This window comes from Thunnus albacares, chromosome 23, assembly GCF_914725855.1.
Source record: "Thunnus albacares chromosome 23, fThuAlb1.1, whole genome shotgun sequence".
In the NCBI taxonomy this organism is placed as follows: Eukaryota; Metazoa; Chordata; class Actinopteri; order Scombriformes; family Scombridae; genus Thunnus; species Thunnus albacares.
In genome coordinates, this window is record NC_058128.1 from 14,429,452 (window position 1) to 14,451,360 (window position 21,909).

Sequence of the window (21,909 nt, forward strand, 5' to 3'; positions counted from 1 at the left end):
ACTGTTATGTGACTATGATACCTGCCCTGTTAGCACAATTTAGCTGAAGTAGTGAGTGTTAGCCGGCACCACTCCATGCGCCCCGCTCAGTGTTGCCATTAAGCTTTGCTTCGGTCCGAGGTAGCAGGGCTTGTTTCCAGAGCAAGAGTATGGACACTGATACTCATATATGACCTACAATATATTGTAACATATAAAATTACACCAGACCCAAGCCACAGAGTGTGAAACTTTACTCAGGCTTTCATAGTTTTCTTTCTTGTCAGCCTCCATATATCTGTTAAATTCACAAAACTGAACAAGCACTCTGACTTTTCCTTAAACCCAAATGACACCAACTACCAGTGAGGAGTTCAGAGACAGATGGAGGGACAGCGAAGGGCAAAGGGGTTGAGAAGCAAGGACATAAAGTTAGAATGTAAAATCAAATTTACTATGAGGGGAATTTGCCATTTGAATTGGGCCATTGTTTGGGGCATCTGGAAAAACCTGACATGCATCTGTGTGTGTGTGTGTGTGTGTGTGTGTGTGTGTGTGTGTGTGTGTGTGTGTGTGTGTGTGTGGTTCTTTTAAAACCATTGCAGCAGTAATGATGATTTTGATTGAGTTAGAAGAAGATAGGATTGTGAAGACAAAGTTAAACTGAAAGGACATAAGGTTAGCCGAGGAAGGATGGTTGTATTTTTAAAAAAAAATCAGTCATCATCTTAAATGAACGTGAAAATACTGAATTAGCGCAGTAGAAACAACCAAGCACAACAGACTGGATGACATGCATTGCGGTTGGTCTGAGATACGTTTAGGTCATTAAGAGAGATATGAACATAGCTTTTTGTAGATGTCTGAAATGATAAAACGTATCTACTCTGTTGCCACATAACTATACCATGAGTGATCCAAAACATCTCAACCATTTTCTTTCTATTGTTGAACTCTGTTATCAGCTCCTTGCTATGATTTGTGTAAACACACAGGTTCAATGGACCACCATGCTCTCACTTTTATTCACTGACATGGCTCTTTGGGAGAACACAAAAAGCCTGCATGTCTCACTGATCTCCTATGAGAATTCAACACATTCAGATAGAAAAATGAGAACATCTGTCGCAGCCAATTTATCCCAAATGGATTCATCTCCTACGTCAACACAATCAACTTGTCAGAAGAAGTCTCGTCTGAGGGAGAGTACAAGACTCGGGGTTGACTTTTGACTGGATGTTTGAGTTAAAGTAGTCACGCATGCCTTTGTGTTTGTGTGTGTATGAGAGGGGGAGAAATGCAGTTTTAATGGAGGAAAACTTTCACTGCTCCAGCATTAAAAAGGCTCATGATCGCAGGACTAAGAATGGTGAAATATTTCTGGAATTGCTAAACAAAACGCGAGGATGACTCATGGCCTGAATAAGCCACTCAGCTGAAGGGTTTTGCCCTGTTGTTCAGAGACTAAAATGTCCAGCGTTTCCATTGTTAACACAAACTGAAGACACTTTATCCCGTTTATCTACAAGCACTGTTTCCTCAAAGTGAAGACAGTTTGTATAATACCAAAAAGATAAGGTGACTAAATGAATGTATTTTTTTTAGATGAACTGAACTGAAGTGAACTACATCAAAGATAAGAACAAACAAGAGGAAAGGGACTCTATCCAAGATATCTATAAAGACTCATCTATTCAGATAAAATCCTATTAATTTTTTTTACAAATAGTAAATGGTTAGTATGTAAAACTGACTAATCTATTTTTATTTTGTCTTTTACTTTTGTAGCTTTCTACATTTATCTATTATAATTTATTTAATATATTTCTGTGAGGTTTGTTACTTTGGTATGATCATTTCTATTTACTGTTATTATTGCCGAAAACTAAATACGCTATAATTGACAAAAAAAGATGATTCTGATACACTGTGTGCTCCAGGATTGTTAAATGATTAGTTGAAGTAGGCCATTTTTTTTTTCTGTCAGAATGGAAATGAAGTCCTCTCATACAATCTGGAATTGTTAGCACTGGAATCGGCTAACTGGTGACCCAGAGCATTTGACTATACTGAATTTGAATTTGAATAAACTTTATTTACTTACTTATTTACTGTTGTACTGAAAGGGCAGCAGAGGCTCCAGATTTTACCGGTAGGTTGTCTGAAACAAGCTGGCACTGCTGAAACACTATGAGTCCCTTTATACCTTGCATTCAAATGTGTCTTGTATCCAGATTGTATCTAGATATGATTAAACCTGATTACATTTACACCTGGTACTATATGTTTCTCTAGTGTCCACATTGAGATCGCTCTCCGATCGCTCTGTCCAGCTCAAACAACCGAACGTCACATCCTCCTCATCCCCTTCACTAGGGCAAAACATGGGTCGATCACACAGTACTGCATCCAGTTCATTAAAAAGGTCACAAATTACCCTGCCCCTGCCACTTTTCTTGTTGTCGTCCTTGGCTTTTCTATAAAACAAGTTCATGTGTTTAATTTTTCATCGACATTGCAGCCAGACTGGTTGTAGCCATTCTCCACCATTTGCTTAGCGATTGCTTCATAAATGGCTCTGTTGCGATATGAATTGCCAAATTTCACTTGTATACTTTTGTGGGACCTAACTGAAAGCAGACACTTGGTGTTGTCTTGACTGCATCCACGAGTGTCTTGAATATCCTTAACTTTCATGCTGCTTTCTTGCTAGTAGCTTAACTCGCTAACTTGCTAATGGCTGCTAGCTTACTGGTTTGGAACAGTCTAGTGCAATTACATATTTCTGCCCACGTGGTTGTTGTATATGGATTGACAACACAATTGCATTTACACTTGTGTTCAATGTGGTCACAATGTATCCCTGACCACCTCTGGAGGTGATTTGGCCTATTGGATCACAATCCATCCTCAGTGCATCTTGGGTGCATTTACACCTGTACTTTCATGTGGTCAAGCACTATCCGATTGCACTCCAATGACCCAAAACGCATTTTAATGCAAGGCGTAAAGGGGGCCTATGACTCCCCCCCAAAAAGAAAATGGCTGTGCTTCTTTAAACTCCATCCATGCCTCCAATGTCTGACTGTTTATGTAGATGTGTTCACACTAGCAAGAGGACACGGTGTGAAATTCATCAGACTATTTCAAAAGCACAGTTGATTGTACTACTTTGTACAATCATGTGTATGGCAGTGGAAAAAAGCTGCTCATATTGTGTTCACCAGGATTTCAGGAATGACTCTAGGCTGATGCTCTTGACTCTGACACACAGATTTGATGTGAAGTCTGTGCAATTTATCAAGATAAGGGCTGAGTGGCTGTGTAGAGTCATCTATTGCATCTAGGTATTTGTTTTTCTTTTTTAATGCACAATCTGTCAGAGCAGATCAAGGAAACATTCTTTAGTCAACACTTTCTGTGTGGGAATATCCAGCACTCATGGAACAGAAAGGCAGATTCTGACATGAATCAGTATGACTGTGTATAATACAAGCTTTCCTTAATTCTGTCACATCTGGATTATTACGTCAACCTTTTCATGTGTTTTCTTGTATCTCCACTGGGAGCAAAGACAGAGGAGGAGAGAGAAGGAAATTACCCTACTTGGGTATATATTTAGACTCACCGGTTAAAGAAACATTATCTAAATGATGTGGCCGATAAGGGTTAGAAAAAGAAAACAGTAGGTTTATGAGCAATTTCATAACTCAACTCTTTAATTTTTTTAATTCCCTTGCTCTCCTGTGAACAGTTCAATTGGAATTAGTGCTGCTGAAGGCCTCAGAGGAAAAAAAAAAAAAAAAAGTATACAGATTCTTTTCAAACTTTAGTTTATGAACTAAAATAAGGGACAGCCAAAGAACTCAAGATGCCTTCAAAACTTTATAGTAAATTATTCATAATTTTCCACATTTTTGTCTCTAGTTTCTCTCTTGTAGAATTTCACTCACAATAGATTCTCTTTGTCTCTGTTTTTTTTCCACTTTAGTTTTTTCTTCTGTCTCTCTTGTTTGTCTGTCTTTCCTATTGCTCTCCCCCTTCTCCTCTCCCCTCTGCTATGCGAATGACTTAATAGAGTTTCAATGGCTTTCAAAGCCAGACCTCTGTGGTTTGGAGACCATGTGATGGTCAGGCAGGCTGCGTTTGAGGTACTGTCACACATCTACATTATGCAACTACAATGTGGATTTTATTACTCTTGTAAGACATCTAAAAAGAAATGTTTTACTTCATTATGACACAAATGTTCCCAAGTTATAAAATGACCAAACTCGAACAGATGGAATATTTTTCATGTAGATACTGAATATTGAATAATTCAGCGATTCAATCCACAAAATGGGGTTTTCACTTCAATCTAGTTGTCTGAGTGTCTCAATTCTGAAGATTTGTCCTTATACTTTGTATATTTTGTGTATGTTCTTAATTAATTCAGGTTGGTTTTTGATATGAAAGTCTTCAGCCGGACGTTTTTCACTTACACTTTGACCAGAATGGTTGACGGTCACTCTGATGACAAACATACTATACAGAGACTGACGTGAGACTGCACGTAAAGCATGCAACACTTACACCATGGAAAAACTAATGGTGTTACATCCTGATTTGGACTGAAGGAAATCCCTAAATTAAAGAAAAAACCTACATACGTGTGTATGACTCATTATAAACTGGCAAAACAGCTTCAGTATACTTTGGCCTTGATTCAATATTAAGGGTGTGACACTAATTTAAATTATCCCAGTGGTGTTCATTTAGGTTGAGGGTATTTCCATTGCAGCTGAAAAAGGCAGGTTGCAGCACCTGAGCAGCTGTTATCCCTTTGTGAAGAATTTAAATTGACGCATAGTCCAAGTTCCTACATCATCTGCTGGGCATATTTTGTTTCAGCTTGCTAAAACAAGACCTAACTGCACTTTAACGTTATGAATTATTGCACTGCAGTGCAGCATATATCACTCCCTTAACTTCCCTCCCATCTGCATTGCTGTGTTGATCTGATCAGATCAGATCAGATCAGGACACTCCCCTCTCTGACTCCTTCCCCCTCTCCCCCTGGATTACCTTCCCTGTCCTCACAGGTCTTGGTGGAGGTATGATATCGGATGACACATTCCCACACTCCCAGTCAGGCATGGGAGAGAGTGTAGGGTGGGTGGGCAATATCTGGCCTCACACGTGCCTCACTGCCTCTGTCAGGACTGGCTCATATACAGCAGACAGGGATGCAGACACCTACGCAGATAAGCCACATTGACGTCCCTGTGCGTGTGTGCCACTCACGTGTACACAGCGTGCAAAATATGCAAGAAATGGAAAAGCACGCACACATACTGTACATACATGTACAATGAGATAAGAAACGAGACAAGCTCAGGCTGTCGACCAGATTAAGATGATTATCAAATCTTTGTGAGAAAATGGGCAACAAGGTTTCTAGGCAGAGAGAGAGGGGGATAAAAGCACCAGAGAAGATATAACGCTCAGACTTCAAGACAGTGTAAGCAGTGACTGACTTTTAACCCCAGACACTGAGGTTGCTGTGATGGACTACATGTCTGATCACACTGCTGTGAGGTCCTTGAGTTTTGCGAAGCGTTTGTGATGTTCATGCTCCCACTGTGACCCTTCGTTGTAAAAAAAAATCCCCCCCCTATTGCTTTTACAACACCCCCATGGGACTCGTATTCCTCAGGTCGAAGGAGTAACGGGTGAGAATTACGCGTCAGAGTTCAGCACTGTCACGTGAATAGACTGACATTTTACAGTCGGAAAGAACAGCTTCACACATACCTTTGAGGGTAGATTTTAGCTGCCTTTAGTCACTGTGTGTATGTGTGTGTGTGTGTGTGTGTGTGTGTGTGGGTGAGCGAGAGAGAGAGAGAGAGACAGAGAGAGAGAGAAAAAAAAAGGACTTACACTAAATCTGTAACTAATCCATTTCCCACATGCATCAGGCTCTCTACATCTCAGTATCACCGGTTTACGACACCACATCCACATGCTCAGCGCTGGCTGGCGAGTAAACAAACATGTGTTTGTGATGTTTATCGTCTCTGGCTTGAGGTTTTAGCATTGAGCATACAATTTCATCATGAAAAAGTACTGTTGAACCACCCCTCAGAGCACAGTGCTGATTAAGGACAGATTTGCTTGTAACAATAGACAAGATCCAAGAAAAAAAAAAAGACAGCCCAACTGTTGTTAAAATAGCACAAGGGCTTTGGCTTTTGTTGGAAATATGGCAAAGGAGCTGGTTAGGCTGTATGTTACTGATATGTCACTGATTGTATTGTATAGTCCTGAGGCGTGGAATCCGTCTTACTTGCCTAACTTTACATTCCCCACATTAAGTAGGACTTCAGGGATATATGTGATGAAAAACAATAATTTCCATATTTTTGGCCATCAGACCCTCGTCAACCCGAAGGGACTGCTACCCTGATTGCACACCTCCACCCATGGCTTCATCTCAGAGCAGTTAGATGGTGGTCTGGTCTTGGGCTATCAATAGCCTCTTGTCCATGGAGAGGAACCATTGTTTGAAAGTCAAATTGCACTGGAAAACAAATGAAATGATCTCACTTGCTGGCAAACATTGCTGGCGCAAAAAAATCAGACAGAATTTAAGAAAAAGTGTATGGACATTTTTTCAAAGTGGTGGTCTGTGTCACTGGGTGGCTGGTCATTAGTGTCACAGGCCATCACCTTTAGCCTGGATTAAACCTCCTTAAAGAGCTTGAGCAATGTCTCAGACTAAACTCCGTACGACAGGATTTAGTGAAATGCGTCTAAATTAGCGTGTGATAGTGCCTTAATGCCTCTGACTTATTTTTTTCTTTGCCATTTTTTTCCTGCTCTTTTCCTCCTTGGCCATGTGAAAGGTGCAGCCAGCCAATACAAACTGGATCAGGTTGATAGTTCCGTCACTAATGGATGTTATTGTTAAGTAATATGAGAATTCACTGCCAAGCTCTATCATGTGTTAGAGAATTGGGATGGGCAGAAACTTATTGCAGGATACCTGCCATACACTGCAAAAAAATATTTTTAATATTTGTTCTTACTTAGTAGTTTAGTCTAGTAGTATTTAGGTATATCATGTAATGGATCCGGGGATGGAGGGGATTTAAATTGATCCCAAAACTGTTTCATTTCAGTTTCAGTGATTATACTTCAGCAAAAGTATATCACTTCAGATGTTTAAAGCTGCACCAGTCAATAATATTTATATTAACAATGAGTCAAAGAACTTTGTGTAATGTTAAATAGGTCACTTGTAGTGACGAAGACCCAGTAATTTATCACCTAACTGCAGTTCCTCTCAGCTCTACAGGGCTTTTTAACTTCTCTCAGCTCTTTGTTTTGGTTTTATAGCCCACAACTTTACTGTTTTGGTTTCCTTTCACCACTCTCATCAAGTGTGTCTCTAGGTGGCAGCTGTTTTCAACAAAAAATGCTTTGATAAACCCACTGTGCACTACCTGCCAAGCACTAAACAACAGACTGCCAAACATAGTTGAGCATCTAGCAACTAAAGAGTCAGATGTGTCCCTCAGGAGTTACATTGGTTGGGGTGGTCAGAAACTCGACTCCAAATTAATGCTACCATTGCTCTATGTCTGCTGGATGTGTAAGTACGAAATCGTTTGCTAACATCATATCAACTTCATAGGGTGGCAAAATGTCAGCGTTTGGTTTACAGCTTGTCCCGCTGCCCCCAAAGTAGTCAAAAATAAAATAAAATCAATTAATAACACTTTAAAGATGATAATGTTTTTAATAATCGTAAATTTCATTTAAAAAGCTGTTTTGACTTGAACAGATATGGAATTACCTTACCCTCATCATAGTATTTTCACTTTTTAAATTTTTTTACAGTGTATCCAGACTCCAGGCTTCCCAGACTGAGGCCAAAACAAAGCTTTATCTTGAGATCCGACTCCTGACTCTCAAAGCCTCTGAGCCTGTCTGCTTTAGACAAAACCAGGTTCATGCCAAGCCGAGATATCCTCCATCTGACAAGTGACACCTACACTTGAAAATACTTTGTGGCATTTAAGTGCTTGCTGTAGTAAAATTAGTTAACGATGTGGTTGAAGACACTTGACACTTGAGATAAGAACGCATTTTTTAAAGTTAATGTCCAACATCTTCCCTTTAGATTGAAAACACGTGTGTACATTAACATTCCTGTTAAGGAAATCTTTGTTGAACCTTTTATCATCAACCTATAAAAATTACCACTGGTTTGTCAACTTAAGTAACCTCAGTGTATTTTTCACTTATGCTACAGTGTAAATCATTTTGAAAGAGCACCTGTCACTTTTTTTTTCCTCAAATGGATTTTTCATGACAGAAGATGCATTCCAGGTGGCTCATCCTGCACACCTGGTAGGCGGAGTTTAATGTTCAAACAGTAAAGTGAAAGTTAAATATATATCTCATATATCTCTCATACATATGTATATATATGCATGTGTGCAACTCTTTCAATATGAGATATTGACATAGCTTATGTAGTCATGAGTGACTAAGACATACAGTATAATGTATGTTGTCCAAAACTAGTAAATTGGATATACAGACAATAGCAGTGGTGGATGAAGTACCTGAAAGCCACACTTGAGTAAAAGTACACGTTACCAGAAAATGACTTTGGTCACCTATTAGAATATTTTGATGAGTAAAAGTCTTGAAGTATCTGATATTTACTGTACTTAAGTATGAAAGCTAATTTTCTGATATTAAGTGTACTTAAGTATTGAGAGTAAATCTCAATTTAAAAAAGCAGCAGGTTAGAATTTTGAGAAATATGAAGTGTATTCGATTAAACATGTACACCACCTTAAAAATCTAGCCTACATTACACTTGAAGAAAAACAAGTTCTTCACAACAAGGATTTGAAGAACAAAATCCAGTTTTTCCTTCCCTCCCATTCCTTCCTTCATTCATCCATCCCTCCCTTCCTCCTTCCCTTCCCAACAGTAACAACCCAGTCATTACTTGGAACTGAAAGATTTGCTGATCATGTTCAAAAGAAGTGGGTTTTCAAAACTGTGAGAATTCATTCTCTCTCCTCTTGGGCTGAAGACAGGTCCTGCAATGCTAAATAGCCTTACACGGGCCACTGAGGCAGGTAGAGGCGTGTTCAGCTTCACAGACAGCTTGCACACATCTGGGAAGGATTTCAGAAAGTCCATGTGATCTGCTGAACAGGCCAAGTCCAGTTGTTTGGAGCTGTCTTGAGCTTGAGACAATTGCAGGGCAGAGAAGAAGTCAACTTCATCAAATGAACTGGAGCTGGTGGCATCACCTAGCTGCAGGGAGGGTTCTTCCATGTGCTGATGTGGTCCATTCCCGAAATATAGTAAGGATGAAGACATAAATATGTTAGAAAGGTGTATTAATCCTGTCATGACCCCAACCTAAGGTTTTGTACTAAATATTGTTTTAATTTGAGGTTTATATGTGAAAAGGTGAATTTATGAAAAGTGTCAAAAGGTACTCCCATATACTTATTTTTCACTATCTCCATGTTGTCTTACTCATTCTGATTGTGGCATCATCTTTTGTCCAAGTTGTTTGGAATTGTGGAAGAAGAATCGCAGCTGCAATCAACTCAGGGTCTCCTGACATGTGGCCAAAACGATTCTTTATTCCCACATGTAGAGCATCCACCAGAGGCTTGCAGTACTTCAAACCGGTCACCTAGTTGATTGTTGGAAGTAGCCACCCCATCAGGGCATTTGCTTTTGCTTGCAAGATGTTGGCTGCCTGGATGACTGGGCTCATAGCAGTGGCACACTCTGTGAGGAATGAGAGTTCAGCTGGATTAAACCTGTGATGAAAACAAAAACAACACCATTTTATAACACTACATAACCATTTCATTGGATTCAACAAAAAAATTGCTGGATGAGTAATTAACTAAAATGGCCCAATGATAAGTGGATAAGTGGTCTTACTTACATTAGTCTTTCCATGGCCAGGAACAACCAGTTCCACCTGGGAGCATTTGGGCACAGCAGCTGGAAGGAGCAAGCATCTTCAACAGTTTCTGCTGCAAGTGTGGATCTTCCACATTTGTTCCAGGGTGCATTGCTACCAAATGTTGTATGGTAAACCTTTAGCAAGTCTCATTGGATGTTGCTTTCATGGCATCAACTGTACATATTAGGTTGAGTTGGTGATGAGCACAATGCTGGTGCTTTGGGAGCTGGAATTTGAAACCATCATCTTCAATCAGAAGCATTGACAAATCAAAAAACTCCACTTCTTCACCCCCCTCTTGATCCACTTCATCCTCTCCTGGTTGAGATGCATCACCATCACTTCTGACTGCAGTGTTGTTCTCATCTTCACCAAAAACATGGATAGCTTTTATGAAGTTAGAGCTGCTATCTGTTGTTGTTCTCAGAATAGATGTCATTCAGGGTGCTTGCCAACCCATCAAATGTGTGCAAACCTCTTAGTTGTTTACAGGTTAGGGCTGCTGAGCATCTTTGGAGACGGTCAGGATCAATCAAATGGGCAGTAAAACCAATGAAGCTCCACCTTCTGACAGACCAGCAGTCGGTGGTGGTGGCGATATGGCCCGCATGGCCTCAATCGCTGCCTTCTTCATTCCATTGGAGGATTCAGTCATGAAGCACAGGGTCAGCTCTGACATAATTTTTGCATTAGGCAGCAGTTCCTTCACAAAACCTCTAAATGGTTCTTGTTCACCATCACAAAGACTGGAGCTCTTGGATCACATACTTCACGACAGCTTTGTCAATGGACCTCTGAGACACAGTTCTGGTGTTAAACAAAAGTAACTTCAATGAGCTACTACATTTTTAAAACAGTGGTGAGGTTGTGTATTGTGTATATTGAAGTGTCTTTCTTCTCTTCAAATGCTGTTTACCATTGCTTTTTGAAAGTTACTTTTGTTTTCCACTGTCTTAATGTGTTAGCTAGTTGCTTTTGCTGTTGGTACTTTTCCCATTCGTAAACAATGAAATACAGATAGAAAAAAGAAACATGGCAACATCCATTTTGTTGTTAGTTTCCTAGCAACAGTGTTCACATAATGAACATTTGAAAGCCAAGCATATTATCATAGACGTATTCTTGTGACGCAAATATGACTTTATCAATTCAATTTCAAGGTAATAATATCATCATTAAAATAAAACTTACTTCAGGTCCTTGTTTTTTGCGATAAGCTAGATTTCTGCTCATGAGTCATGAAGGTGATGTCGTTTTCTCCTCTAGCACACCGGCGGGAAGCCAGTGTGCTATACAACTACTATATGCAGCTATTACAGTAAAAGAAAACACTGACTGTCCTTTTATTCCAAAAGTCGTACAAGAAAGCAACAGACGTACATTTAAAAGGACAGGTCCATTATTTTTGAGGTTTTTATATCAATCTGTAGCTTCCCAGTAGTGTTCCGTATGTATTCAAATCTGAAAATTCTAATTTTGGCCGAAGTGGGTGTTATCTGTCCTGAAGCTCCAGCTCTGCTCCCGGCTCTCTCCTCACACACTCAGACTCAGCACTGCGACATCGCTCGTAGTATATCTGGACAATTTCTTATGCTCTAACATAGAGCAAGCTAGTATGGGCAGCATCAGTGCTCCCCACGTCACTGCTTTTTGCTAACGACTGAGTGGGCGTTTACATTTGAACAACCTGGGAAAGCTGAGTTGAATTAATTCAGATAAAATTTAGAGGAACACATTATATCTGTGATTTCGATGTAATCAGCAACATTAGCTAGCCATCACGTTAGCCAGATATCTGACCAGGCTTAATGCTAGTTATAACTAAACATTAATACTGTAGCTTCATGGGATTAATCTTAATTTACCTCAATGAATTTTTTAAGGTTGGACGGGGAGTTTTTAAATGCCAATATTTCTGTATCTTTGGGTAAGCATAAGAGGCACTTCGTCCTGTATGAAGAATCTTTCACTCCAACATGAGAAAACATTTCTTGCAAGTATGGCCACTGGTGTTTGTCTTCATCACCACTGTCATTTGTTGCTGGGGTAGCAGGTGCTGTTGCTATTTCTGCTTCCATCATGAAATCAGTCTCATCCACAGACCGTATAAAAATAATGGATGTATCCACCGTGACATCACCCATTTTTGTGGACTTGCGTTTTGAACCTTGAGTTTGTCATTTTGACTGTCACCATCTTGAATTTTTGGAGCCAGAAGTGATGAGAAGTGACTATATTTGGATGAGAGGGTGGAACTCTATCTGGTGGCTTGGTTAGCACGGTGCATTTAGTCTATTGTTAACTGTGATAATGCTAATGCTAATTTTCACTGGCAAAAAGCGGGCTTAAGACCATCAAAACAAAACATAACCTACTTAACGGAAAAAACAGAACATCCGACTCTTTAGAGGGTCTTTTAGTACAACCAAACGCTGAACAAGACTTTTTAAGCGACCAAAATGTTACAATTAATTTCATGAACTAAAAACAGGCAGAAATAACAACAGCTATGCCTATACTTTGAATCTGGGGTTATGGCATGTTTACCATACCTAACCAACATTATCGCTGTGGTAGCGACTTGTCAATCACAATATAGCCACACCTTAAAACATACCCTGTTTTACCATCAACTTGTAATTAAATGGGACCATAAGTTACAAAATGAACATCATGCTGTATTGGAGAAGACTTGAAACAATTGAGACCATAAGTAAGGAAAGTGTTTACTGAGGTAATTAATCAAGTGAGACGTAGGGTAATTTTCCCATAGACGTCTATACAATAGAACTTCTTTTTGGAGCCAGTGGAGTTGCCCCCTGAGAGAATGCAGGTTTAAGGCACTTCCGCATTGGCTTCACTTTTCAGACCCGAAACTACCTGCTTAGTCTCATCGTCAAGCGGAATTGTATTCATGTAGTTGTTACCATCTGACATGCCTGGGCTTGAGTGGAAATCGAAACTTAACCGTGGCTTTGAGAGCACTTGATTGCACTTCCCATTGACGTGATTAACCACTGTGAACAAACTTGCAAGCTAAGACCACTGATTCACCAAACCTGCTTGCTTGCAGTCTTTGTTCTAACTTCATTAGGCTACCAAATTTTACTTTGCAGTAATGAAGTGACGGAGATGCATAGGGTAAATGTATTGGAGTAACAGCATACATTTTGTTTAGAAAATGTAGTAGAGTAAAAGTTAAAGAAAGATAAAGACAGATAAAAACTCAAGTAAAGTACAGATACTCCAAAAAAGTACTGCAACAAAGTATTATTTGTTACATTACACCACTGGACAATAGTAAACTTAACCTAAGAGGCACAAAGACTCAGTTCCTCCACTCCTTCCTTAAGAAAGTGGATACGACTGAGTTTGTGGCTGTAATTTTGTCAAACAAAACCTAAAGCTTACTGATAATCATCCAAGCTTAAATTCCTCCTTAACAAATCTCAATGACAACAGTTTGTGGTTCGCCGAGCCAAGCCGACAATGGCCTACCTCTGCAACAACGCTGTCACAGATCCACTGGGGAAAGGAAGAGCATGTCACAACAGATCAGCCATTTGTTAAAAGGCAGAGTCACACGCTAATAGCAACAATGTGTTTTCTCTCCCTGCAGATGCCTCCGCAGCCGATAGCCATGTGCGCTCCCGGCTAGCTCTGCTCATACCCTGCAATTTTCCAAGGATAACTGAGGAGGTTATTTCCACGCAGAGGTCAAACACAAATACAGGGGCATCATTTGGATGCTGTAAGAAAGGTTCAGGAGAAGTTCAAGGGAAGCAGGGCATCATTTTCACAATTAGCCTTGCTGTAAGTACTGAGGCCCTTGCCATGATTGAGGCTTTGGGTTTTGACTTCAGTGTTTATTAGCTCCATTATCACTGAATCAGAGCTGGTTTGACCAGTTCCTGTTGCTTAATTTCTTTAATTTCTTAATGATAGGCTAAACTATGCTTCAGGTGGTTTGTGTGCTTGCATATCTGCATGTGTTTACTTGTGACAGACTGTGTGTTTGGCGTTTTACACACAGAAATTGTAGCATTTTTAATTAGATAAAGCATAGAAAGTGTGCTTTCATCATTCTATTTTTTCCCACTGCTATTGTGGCTATATGGATGACAATGTCAATGACAATGTCTGTCAGTTAGTTGGTCCACCACTTTGGCCCAGAGTAAAATATCTCAACAACTATTGGACAGATTGCCATGAAAAAACATTCATGTCCCCCAGTGGATGAATCCTACTGACTTTGACTTTTCCTTTAGCCCCACCAGCCAGTCAAAGTTCGACATCTATTGAATGAATTGGTGCAATATTTTGTACAGATATTCATGGTCCTCAGATGATGAATTCTACTGACTTTGATGTACCATGACTTTTCATTTGGTGCCACTGCGAGGCTGACATTTGTGGTTTTGAGTGAAATATCTCAAAAACTCTAATAAAATTTGATGCCCTGAAACTTGGTACATGCCCTCCTCAGGATGAATTGTAATAACTGATCCCTTAAGTTATTCTCCAGCACCATCATCAATATGTCAAATGCTTTTGTTTACGACCAAGTACCTGCAAAACATCAGCTTCTACTTAATTAGCTAATATGCTAATCAAAGACTGAACAGGCTAAATAACTTGATAAGTCATTGTCATTGTAAGCATGTTAACATGCTGACGTTAGCATTTAGCTCAAAGCACTGTGTACGGCCTCACAGAGCCTCTAGCATGGCTGTAGATTAGTCTTGTTTACCCCAAATATTCAGTTGCTATCTCAACTTTATGTATCACCCAAAGGTGCTCTCTTCTCTTCTTTACTGCTTTATTGGTGGTAGGGTGAAGAGGACAAGAAAAGGAGGAGGTGCCTCTCTGTCTGTCAGATGTTTTATTCATTTTGTATCTTAAAGCCAGATGGAAGAGGTTTGTTACGCAGCCTGTCATATAAATTCTTGAGACATAGGTTCGGGTTGGGCATGGAGAGAAGGGAATTCAAGGGTTATAAAGACACTGACCATGGAGAGAGAGTGTGATATTTTTCTTCTGAGACAGCAGAAGAGGCAGAGAAAAAGAGAGAAGTTGATACATTTCCTTTGGCCATGTAACCTGTCACATAATAAATCTTTGTTTCACTTAAAGATTTAGGTGCGTTGTTAGATCTGGACTGTGCTTTTCACACTTCCTCTTTTGTAAATGTTTGTGTGTGCAAATGAGGAAAACAAAATCATAAGGGAGGTAGAAAAGTGGCAAAAGGGAGGGCAGAAGGTTTCAGGGTGCTCAGACAGGATGAGGAGGTTACGGCAACTGGGAGAGCAAAGGGCAAGGAAGGTAGACAAGGGTGAGAAAGGGGAGACAGAGGAGAGTCGTATGAAGAGGATGGGAGGAGGAGAAAGAGGAGGGGAGGAAATGCTTTAAAGTGTCTGGGACAGATTATCCTTGGAAGGCAATCAATCTTCCTTGGGATTTAGACGACTGCAGGGGGGCCAAAGCGTGCACACACATACACACACATACATACACACACATTAAAAAAAACACACATTGAGAGATCACCCCTCTTAACCTCGTCTGTCTCTCTTTTTTTAATCTCTCCATCCACCTTCTGCCACCTTCCTCCCCTTCTTTCTCTCTCTCTGAACGATTGCTTGCTCTTTTTATACACTCCAAAGTTTAAAGTCAATTGTAGATAATAGCGTTGTTTCTCAAGGTGTGTGTTTGAACCTGGGGTCCCCTCGGACATATGGCTGCAATTTTCTGAGATGTGGGGGGAAAAAAAAAAGAGCGACACAGAAAGAAACAGACAATGTGGTGGGAGTATGGTTCTGTTTTGGGGGAACATGAGGGTGCATTTAGCTGTGTGGAGAATCGCTGGATCCACGTGAGTGCTGGAAAATAAAGACAGTCTGATCTGCAGATGGTCAAATCACAGTCCTGTATTGTGTCAACAGCTCAGGCCTCAATAAACCGTGGCATCCTGGCTGGAAGTGGCCGGGGTTCTCCACACATTTGTAACTCGGCACAAACAGAGCCATTTTTTTTCAGGGTAATTACTCTACATTTGTCTGCTTCCTTGTCCAGTTGTCTGAAAAACCTCTTCCTCATTCATGCCGTTGGCTTAGTGTGCTATCAGACCAGCCAGATGAGATAACCACACCACATCAATTATGTAGAGCAGCTTTGCTTTAAAGGTGGATCAGTGACTTTGATAGAGGCTTTCACAATATTCATCCATGACAGCTGCTTGTCTCCATAATAAACAGCACATCAGAGGCCACCTGTGATTACATTAAGTCCATCTATTTAGTATGGATTCCATGGTGACGAGCTATGTAGCAAAAATCAATCTGCTCAGCAGCAGCAGGTGAGACATGGTCAGACATGCTGACAAAATATGCTGAGAGAGAAGAAAAATTGATTTAATTAGCTTGACATGTCAAATGGTGGAACAAATCATCTCAAGGTGATTGAAGCTAATGGGAAATTAGATTTATTTTTGATGACTTGGCAACACTGGCATGCTTGCTCTAAAAGTGATATTTGAGATTATGCAAATTAAAAATTACCCATTAACTTGCACAAATGAGAGTGAAATGTTAAAACTTTCTTTTAATGCTGTGTTAAATACAAAGTAGATTACGGGTTTTCTTCTCCTTGAGTTCACTGACAATGAGGAAAGGTTTGGATGCTGTTGAGTCAAGGGTTATCAGGAAGTGATATCAGGTGTATAAGGCTAATGTGATCAGTCCCTACATAATTAAAGACAGAACCTCAAAAACATAAAAGAACCTGGAAGATGCTCTTCAGATGCATACAAGGATCAGTTAACTTCGTATGCAAAAACATGACAAATGGAGGGAAGTGACTGTTTCAGTCATTAGACAGTCTTCAGTACAACTTACAGACCATGTAACCCTGGGGACTTAAATAGGCTGTCAGACAGACAGCAACAGCCAATCAGGCGGAAGGAAAGTGGTGGAGGCAGAAGGTGTTTTCAATTAACTCATTAAATGGTTGGGTGTGCTCAAAAGGAATACATGTGTTTCTGAATAAACATAAACAAACAAGACATTCACCAGTACATATGTATTCACCAATACATATTTTGCATGTCCACACATGTATAAGCACATACAGAGAAAACAATAACAGGCCTTTTTCACATTAAACATTTCAACTTGTCATAGCAGGAAGAGCACAGGTGTCACTAATAAGATTAACGATGGCTTCATTCATGTGTCCCTGTAAGCCACGACAGCATGAAACTGAAATCAGCATTCATTTGTTTTATTATTCACATGTGTATACTTCATCTTCACACACTATCCTTCACCTTGACCTTTCATATCGTCACCTTCTGGATATGAAATTCATTGCATCTGAGGGAACTATTTTTCTTCGATGGTGTACACGCCTTTTATCTTAAAGGAACTTTTTATTTATATCATACAATTCAAACTTTCCATTATTTAGTACTTCAGAATCTCAACATTATATATCTTCACATATACAAACTTAATTTTTGGAATAGAGAATTCATATAAAAGAAAAACATTAAACTGGTAAAAATAACAATAATGGTGAAAAAAAATTGACAACGGAGATAAGACAATATCTGAAAAGGTGGGAGCTTTTACCTAGAGTAGAAAATATACAAATGAATATAATACCACGCCTGCTTTTCATGTTTTACTTCACATTCACTTCTTTGAATTGTTTAAAAATACTACTTTTAAAATCTTACATGAATAACAAGAATAAGCAAGAATAAGTTTTAACATGAGACAAAGTTCCAAAAAGGATGGAGGTTTTTTGTCGTTTATGATGGGACTATTTCTATTTGTAAGCAACTAAGAAGCACAAAATAAAATAGTTACAGTAGACTGTACAAAAGTCATGTACATGTACATGGCTGAAAATGTAGCTGATTTCAACAACTGAACTCTCGCAAGATTTCAGAACGAGACTTCTCCTTGAGCGAGACTTGGTTGGACACAGTAACAAACAGACCAGATCAAGCAAAAGGTTGATTTTATTTCGCTGTAGGGTCCTTTCTATAATGTTGACACTTAAAAGAACGATCTTAGTGGCAAAAACAAGCACTTTTAATGGACATACATTGATGGTGTGCTATTGCCCCGTTGGGCAGCCCATTTTGCAGCTGCTGGCTGCAGCACTCCCGCTCAATACTGGACCAATTTCAAAAATTGTTGTCCCCATTAGTCACTTAGACAATAAAAGATGGGAAATAGAGTCCAGGTTGAAAAATAACAAGGTTTCCCTTTAAGTGTAGGTCTTTATTTTGAGATACCGAATAACGATCTTCAGGTGGATGAGTTTTATCCATTGCATTTCAGACATCCACTCTTAAAATATTCCTCTTCATGAAGAAGGGGCTCCTTGTTGAATGGTTGGCCAAGTGTGGCTCCACACTGGGATAAATTGAAGCCATGGATTTTGAGTTAAAACCCCAAATCCCAGGATTAAATATCTCTGTTTTTGCTGTGTCAGAGTGACTGATTCCCAAAGTGGTAGAGAGCATTTGGCAAGATCTGGCGGATGACATATTCTTTCTGTGCGCTCACCTCCAAGTGGTACAAGGACAGATGACGCATTTAATGGAAGAAATTGACGGGACTTTTGCAGGACCTGAACGGAGGCGGTGAAAAAGAAAAGCAGAGATGTTTTTCGAGTGAAGGCCTGTCCTTGGCTTCATGCGTTGTTCCAGCTGTGAGATCACTCTGAGCATCTATCTTTTTGTTTTTTCTTTATCATCTCTCCCTGTTCTGAAGTGTCTTCAGCAAGGCACACACACACACACACACACACACACACACAGATGCAATCACTCTGTCTGTTCAGCTGCCAAGGCTAAGTGCCCTGAATCTGCAAGATCTTTATCAAATTTGCAGACCTACAGAGAGCAATTTCTCAGCGTGATTACACGTGCACATATGTCAACACATCCTCATAATTAAACGACCACATAGGTTGATTGTACCATCCATTCCAGAACAACCCATAGGAGTGTTGTCTAATATGCTGCCACACACACCAGAACAACCCACAGGAGCATTTTCTAACATGCCGTCTCTTTTGGTGCTTTCCAAAACCTTCCTTTATAAATCACTGTTAAAAAATAATTATGTTTTATGGTGTGATAATGCTCCAGCTAAGTTCTGGTTAGGTTTAGGCACAAAAACCACTTGGTTAGGGTTAGTGAAAGATCATTGTTTGGGTTAAAATGATCATTTGAAAGGTGGTGTGGGTTAAACTCACTACTTCCTTCAAATTAGACAACCTTCGTCGTCATGGCAACAGTAAACACCTCCACCATCGTAGTTACGGTTTTTAAAAAACTGTCCCAACTCACGGTTGGAAACATGACACTCGCAGTTGGAAGCAGGAAGCGAACAGTGGTCTCCTCCAGCTAAGTCCACTTTTTGCAATCTATCTATCCAGCCATCCATCCAACCAGCCACCTGCAATTATGGAAATTTGTCACCTTACACTGACATTATCTGAACTGCGTCATTTCTCCGGGTCATAATTACTATGGCTACTAGATGGCGTTTGTCACTCAAACGTAACTATAGGTCGTGTTTGCTGGCTAAATTTTCGACCTATACTGTCGTTTTTCTTTTGAGGACAGGCTGCATATTTATGTGTGTGTGTGTGTGTGTGTGTGTGTGTGTGTGTTTTTTCTGTGTGTGTGTTTGTATTCGTGTGTGTCTTCAGCCTCACTCTCTGTGTACACTCAACTCGGACCTCTGCCACAGCATTTGTTAGCATTTCTTTGTACTCAGCCTTAAGACAAACATCTCTTGGCAGATCACATCACATGCGCTCTCTCTCTTATACACACACACACGCTGCGGTCTCCTGTCCTTGATTGATAAGATGTCTGCTGAGAGGTCTATCTGATCATTTCAACATGGTTGTGTTGACTGTGGCTCAGCTCTGCTTAACTCTCTTTTTCCTTCCTCTTTTGTTTTCCTTTCTTTTCTTTTCTTCTTCATCACTTTCTCTCGGTTGAACTTTTCTTCTATTTTTGGTTTCTTCTAATCGTTATATGTTCTTGATGTACAATATCCACTTCTACCATAATCTATTTTATCGCCTTCCTCATCATTCCAGAGAAACAGGGCTATTTATTCTGTCTACTTTCAGCTCACTGGCTGGCAAGAAACTTAGTGATCTGGGAAATGAAGCTCACTCTATTGTTGCTCTCACCGTAAGTCACTTTGGATAAGAGCATCAGGGAGATGGCTTAGATGTAAATGTTTATATAAATAATACAAAGTTGCAATGAATTGCATGAAATGTAGGGCCTAATGAAAAAACTGGCAGGAGTTCACACAAAGACTTTTTTTCACAGTGTTCATTGCAACATTCTAGTACATCTAGGTTTTGTGTTCAATGTTGAACATTTATCCAATTCAGTTGAGATTTGCTTTCAACATGATCACTGACTAATTATAATAATAACTTTATTTTTATAGCACCTTTCATACAAAAAAATGCAGCTCAAAGTGCTTTACAACAAAAGAAATTACATGCACCAAGTGCTTCACATCAAAAAAGACATAAAAGACATAAAATGGACATGAAAACATACAAATGTACATAAGATGTTTATTTATTATTTGAAAATGTTAATAATCACAAGATGAAATGAAGTGAAAATATGATACATAGAATGCATATGTCAGTGGTGGTAATTTGAGATTTAATAAGCGAAAACTCAAAGTATTTCACCATGTGTACACAATCTGTAAATCGGCGCCTAGGTCTCTGAAGCCATAAGCATACCAGAAACTCTCTTTTCCCAACGGAAAGACTTCATACTGAAGTCAGATGCAGAATGATATGTCCACTCATGAGTTGTTCATTTATAATTTGCTCAGAACTTTTGTTTCTCAATGTGTGTTAAGATAGAAAACAAAAGGAATTTTAGTGTCAACGCAATTGCTTATGAGTTCAGTGCAAAGATGCTAGTGGGTGCAAATAGTCACGAGTTCCCTGGGGTAACGCAAATACTCAATTGTTGAAAATGTTTCAGTTTGAGCTAAAAATGTTTGCTATTCAGGGGCTTATACAATTTAGGAACATATGTGGATGAGATGAATGAGAAGAGAGGCTGAAGGAAAAAAGTTAGACTAGAGATGTGAGATCTTACAAACACACATACACGGTTGCTATGGAAATTGCTAGCTAGCTACAGCTAACATCTGTACAGTTAATACATTAGCTGTTCAGGCAAACTGCAAAAACCCTGCTATCAAGGCTGTTATCATTCTGTTAATTTATTACCAACATTTTTAAAATAACAGTTTTTATCCTTTAATCATCATTCTTTAGTTGTAGCTATGCCATTTTATAATCACTATTTTGACATGCAAGATACATAAACTAATCTCTGGGGCCACTTGGGGGCAGCGGAGACAAACTGTAAACACAACACAGCTGACATACTATCACCTTTTTAAGTTGATATGACAAGCAAATAGTTGCTTATTTACACATCTGGCACACGGAGCAACATTAGCGTTCATTGGGAGTGGTACATGTTTCTGGCCACCTGATGAATATTCACTCTCCTTTTAGCTCTGGTTTGCTGTCCTGTCTCTGCTATAGCTAACTTTGTCTGTCTGCTGTTTGGTGTTGGGCAGGTAAAGTGAATTTTTGAGCTTTCTCGCTATAAAAAGTTGCCTACTGCATCTGGAAATTATGCTGGAGAGCAGTGGGAGTGAATAAAAATAGTAAGTTAAAGTTGCAGACAGGACAACCAAAACAATGAGCTGAACGCTAGAACGCTCAGCTGAGCTGAGGGGAACTCCAGAGTTGGGTGATAATTCTCTGTGGGTTCATCACTACTAGCGACTGCTTTCTCATTACACATAGTCATTTGATCCATTGCTAATATACAAAAAAATGATTAA

General features: G+C 39.6%; 1 long non-coding RNA gene across 1 annotated transcript; it reads right to left on the minus strand.

Annotated features, from left to right (window-relative positions):
- Nucleotides 1–8,822: 8,822 nt before the first annotated feature.
- On the minus strand, nucleotides 8,823–12,227 carry LOC122975214. Its single transcript, XR_006400597.1, has 3 exons — nucleotides 9,956–12,227; nucleotides 9,532–9,824; nucleotides 8,823–9,327 (listed from the first exon to the last, which is right to left on the minus strand). It is a non-coding gene; the product is annotated as an uncharacterized LOC122975214 (long non-coding RNA).
- Between the last annotated feature and the right edge of the window lie 9,682 nt (nucleotides 12,228–21,909).